Raw genomic sequence first — 4916 nt, 5'->3', positions numbered from 1 at the left:
TAGTTTATTAACAGTTTAATAAATACATAAATTATCACATATTTCAGAGGATACATAAAAAACATATGCATAATCATAAAATAAGATAACTTATCTGAAATCAGCGAAGAAGATGAAGATGAGTGAGAAATAGAACATATCCTACTTTACTCCCACCACTAGCATCAACATCGCTAACTACCATACGCTGCCATCAACCATCTTGATCATCATCCATCGGTGCCAACACCGCCAACATCCTTCCCTCAAAAATCAGATTTGGATAAAAAAAATTAGAATTCACAATTAAATTCATCATTTCAACCACTAATTCATTACTTACTTTAATATTTCAACGTTTAACTTACACGACAGCCACAGTTTAAAATTTACATATTTTATTCAAAATTAGAGAAAATCATATATGTATATAATGTTTCATTTATCTCATATTAAGGTCACAAAAAATCACAGCTTAATACAATTAATTTATAGCTCAATACAATCAATTTACAGCTTAATACAGTCAATTCACATTTTAATACATCAAATTTACAACTTAATATAATAAATGTGTAGTTTAATATACAAAATTCACAACTTAATACAGTAAGTAAGAACTTAATATAATCAATTCACAATTTACTACAATCAATTCACGATTTAATACATAAATTTCACAAAATTAGTATAAAATTTACAATTTAATGTAAAAAAATTGTACATTCGTAACCATATTCTCAGCTTAATAGACTTGTTCATAACTAATTCACAACTTAAACCTTATAAAACTCATGGATTCACTGTTTAAAACTTATATTTTCTTATAAATAACCGTTAACACAAAATTCATTAAAACCTCACAACTTAATACAGTCAATTCATAGTTTAAACATAAAATTCACGGCTTAATGTATTCAACTTACTGTTTGAAACACAAAAATCAAAATTTAATACACAAAATTCACAGCTTAATATAGTCAATTCATAGTTTAAACATAAAATTCATAACTTAATGCAGTTAATTCAAAGTATAAAACACAAAACTATAGCTTAATACACAAAGTTCACAACTTATTACAATAAATTCACAACTTAATACACAAAATTTAGAATATAGACTCTCATTAACAATATTTACAACTTAAAAACATACTTGATTTTCTTTTAACATTTCATCAAATATCTTGTGTGCACCACACAAATTAATACATTTCAATATTTTAATTCACAGTTTAATAAAACAATATACTCTCATTAACGGTATTTACAACTTAAAAACATACTTGATTTTGTTGAAACATATAATTAAATACCTTGTGTCACCACACTAATTCACAGTTTAACAAAGTATTTCAAGATTCTCATTCCCAATTTATTAAAACAATTTAGGGCTCTAATTTATAATATTCACAACTTAAAAACATATTAATTCACTAATTCATACTTAAAATCAACATTAACAAAACTAAACAATAATTGGAAAACATCACAATTCACAACTTATATAAAAAAAAACATAAATTCAAATTATTTGAGAAAAACCTAAAAAGTAATAGCATACATTTTAAATTCAATTCACAACATAACAACCATAAAACATAAACTTTGAATATCATTTTTATGCAAATATTATAACAAATAATATAACAAACTTGTATTCACAACTTAGTAGAATTAAAAACTAAGATTAAGTAAAACAAACAAAAAATACGATATTAAAACTTTAAATTCACACATTAACAAAAGAAAAAACGATCAAAAGAAAACTAACTTTTTAGCATGGAGATCAAAAACGGAGCAAGACTTTTAGAATAAAATAGGTTATATTATAATATAATGACATGTTCTTAAAAAATCAAACTCAAAACATGTATAATTAATAGTTCAAAATTTTAAGATTTTAAAATAATTAAATCTATAATGACAGACAAATCATAAAACTAAAATATAACTAAAAAAAAGAAAAAAAAAGTAAATACCATGAGATGCATGTCATATAACAAAATTAATTAATAATACTTTAACATGTGCTAGACTAGGGCATAGATTGTAGTAAAAAAAAGCATATGAATCTATTTAGCCAGTGAATAGTAACACTACAAAAATAAAATGAACAACAAACGATTATCTGTATTATTTTCGAAAACATAGCAAAGTGGTTGAATATCTGTGATCATACTATTCTACTATAAGTATATACACTTCTTGGCTTTCTTTTTATCCACTCCACTCATAGCCAACCCAACTGTCTTCAAACAAAATGAGTTGAACAGTACGTGTTTGTCAAATGACTATTATTAGGAGCTGAGCGGATACAAGAGTAACAAAAGACACCTGATTGATAATGAAAATACCCAAATTGATGATATAATAGCATCTGTATCAACCTAATAATCATTAAAATAATAGCATATTAATTCCCTGTAGCTTCACTTGTTTTCTTAAAAAAACAAGTATGTTATTATTAAGCCAAACGAGTGAATAATTTCCAAATCAGTCGCTGTTGAGATACACTCAAGTATGTTATTTCAAGTTCCAAATAACCATAATTGAGCAAAATCAAAGCATTTCAACTACCTTAACTAGATAATAAAAAAACTAAGATTCAGATAAGTAAAGAGTACCATGGAAGGAAGAGCTTGCTTGGTAAAGAGAGGAGACCACTGGTAAAAATAAAAATACCTTAATCGAGTTTCCTACAATTCATTTGTTTTCTTAAAAAACAAAACCACCGGTAAGTTAAACATGAAACCCTCTCTCTCCTGCTACACCTAATTTTTGATATGACATAGCCGCTCGACGGAATAGTGAATTTGGCCTCGCCTATCGTCCGTGGTGTTGTCGTCATCATCGGTGGTGCAATTACCGACATAAATCACAGATCTAGAGATGAAAGAGGAAGACGTAATCAGTGGATCTTGTGCATGTGGTGTAGAAATAACAGATCTAGATGCGATGTCGGTGCCGACTTGGATTCCGACGAGATAACAGATCGGATGATGTAGTAACAAATCGATGCACCGGAGGTTGTTGGTGGACTAGATCTGGACGAAATCTAAACATATTTAAGCTAGATCTGACATGAGAGGAGGTGATCGTGAGGCTGATTACCAATGGTGGTCGGAGGCGGGCGATGGCGGTGGTTCGCCGATGGTAGGAGTAGGCGACAGTTCTCCGACGGTATGAGGCGGCGGATGTATGGGGGTGGTGGTTGGTGGCAACCGGTGGAAATAGTTATGTGCTCTTCAAGTTTTGGTAGGAGACGATGAGAGAGTTTGAGAGGTTCTAAAACTATCAGATCTAGGTTAGATAATAAGTTTTTAGTTAGTTCGTAGATTCTTAATCTTTTTTTGTTTTAATTTGAACCTATATATATATATATATATATATATATATATATATATATATATATATATATATATATATATATATATATATATATATATATATATATATATATATATATATATATATATATATATATAAATAAAAAGATCAAAAAAAATTATAAAAAACTAATTGAAATAGTTATTTGATTATGAAATATTTGTTTAAAATAAAAACTAAAAAGATAAAAAATCTTATATATCATAATCATTCATGATCGAATTTACCGAACTCTTATATTGAAATGGGAACTCGTATATTGACATGACAAAGGTATTATATTGAAAGAAGGGAAAAGAGGAAGGTGCAAGATCTAATTATTTAAAGGAGATATAATTATTTTTATTAAAGAGCGGCGTGTTATCTTTTAGAAATAAAATATAAAATGGTAGTATATATATTATAATAAGAACTGAATTATGCTGGCCCAAGAAGCTAACAAACTAATTTACCAGCTAAACTTTTAACAATATGGCCCAAAGCCCAAACAATCAAGAAACTATTTGGTTAGTTGTTTTAAAATAGTCAACAAACATTCCAGTATGTTTAATTTAGTTTATATTTGAAAAAATGTTTAATTTAGTTTATCTTTATAAAATCAACATTTTTAATTAGTGACACCGATTTGACATTATTACGATCTAATTAACATAATCGTTAAAATACAGATAAACCTAAAATCAAATATTGTAAATAAATTATTATGCTAGATCCAAATTATGAATACTGAATTTCTAATAGCCTATTAGAAATGTATATATAAGTTGACAAATCAAATATCTATCTTATTTTTTTGTTCACACTCATCTTCCTACTCATTAGATTAAGACAAATATCAATATCTAAAGAGATGATTAAAAAAATTAATGAATTTCATTGTCATGATTTTATATGAATAAAAATATAGATATAAAAGAAAGAAGATAGGTTGATAATTATTTTTTCATATATATTTTTACGTAATAGTAATTTTCATATTAGGATTAATTGCTTACTTTTATTTTTGTAAGTTCGAGAAGAATCTTAATTGTAATTTATATTTCAATACTTATTAGTTTTGTAAGTGCCAGAACAATCCTTATTATAATTTACTTTTCAATCTTCTTTTGGTTAAATTTTTTTTATTTATATAATTAAAGTGATAAGAAGTATTTGTTTAATAATTGAAAGTCATATTACATATGTAGGGTTATTGGTTATATAATAAAATCGAACTATTCAATAGAACAATTTAGATTGAACTATATCGTTTGGATATTCATATTTTTTTTATTGAATTTAACAAAAGCCGAAATATCAATTTGGATTTTATATTGCTTTTGGTTATTAAATTAAGAACCAAATAGTCTAAACAAACCAAATAACAATTATTAATTTACATACTTATTATTATTTTTAATGTTTAACTTTAGTTTCTTATGAATTTATTAGCATTGTCTGTTTCATTTATATCAGAAGGCATGTCTCCGGAAAAGCCTAATATATATATATATATATATATATATATATATATATATATATATATATATATATATATATATATATAT

General features: G+C 26.0%; 1 long non-coding RNA gene across 2 annotated transcripts in view; it reads right to left on the bottom strand.

The window, feature by feature from the left end:
* The window catches only part of LOC145057520 (uncharacterized), a 4368-nt gene extending 1032 nt beyond the window's left edge, over positions 1–3336 (bottom strand). Inside the window, exons 1-2 of one of the 2 annotated variants that reach the window (XR_013686130.1) lie at positions 2607–3336; positions 1–239 (exon numbers count right to left, since the gene is read on the bottom strand). The exon at positions 1–239 is cut by the window's left edge and continues 1032 nt beyond it. This is a non-coding gene — a long non-coding RNA (uncharacterized LOC145057520). Of the gene's footprint in view, positions 240–2029; positions 2370–2606 lie in introns of those variants that run through there. The other variant, XR_013686131.1, reaches the window with a different exon arrangement.
* Between the last annotated feature and the right edge of the window lie 1580 nt (positions 3337–4916).

This window comes from Lactuca serriola, chromosome 6, assembly GCF_051521515.1.
Source record: "Lactuca serriola cultivar US96UC23 chromosome 6, Lser_US96UC23_V15, whole genome shotgun sequence".
Taxonomy (NCBI): domain Eukaryota; kingdom Viridiplantae; phylum Streptophyta; class Magnoliopsida; order Asterales; family Asteraceae; genus Lactuca; species Lactuca serriola.
The sequence above is the reverse complement of the archived record's forward strand: the minus strand, read 5'-3'. Positions and strand labels throughout refer to the sequence as shown.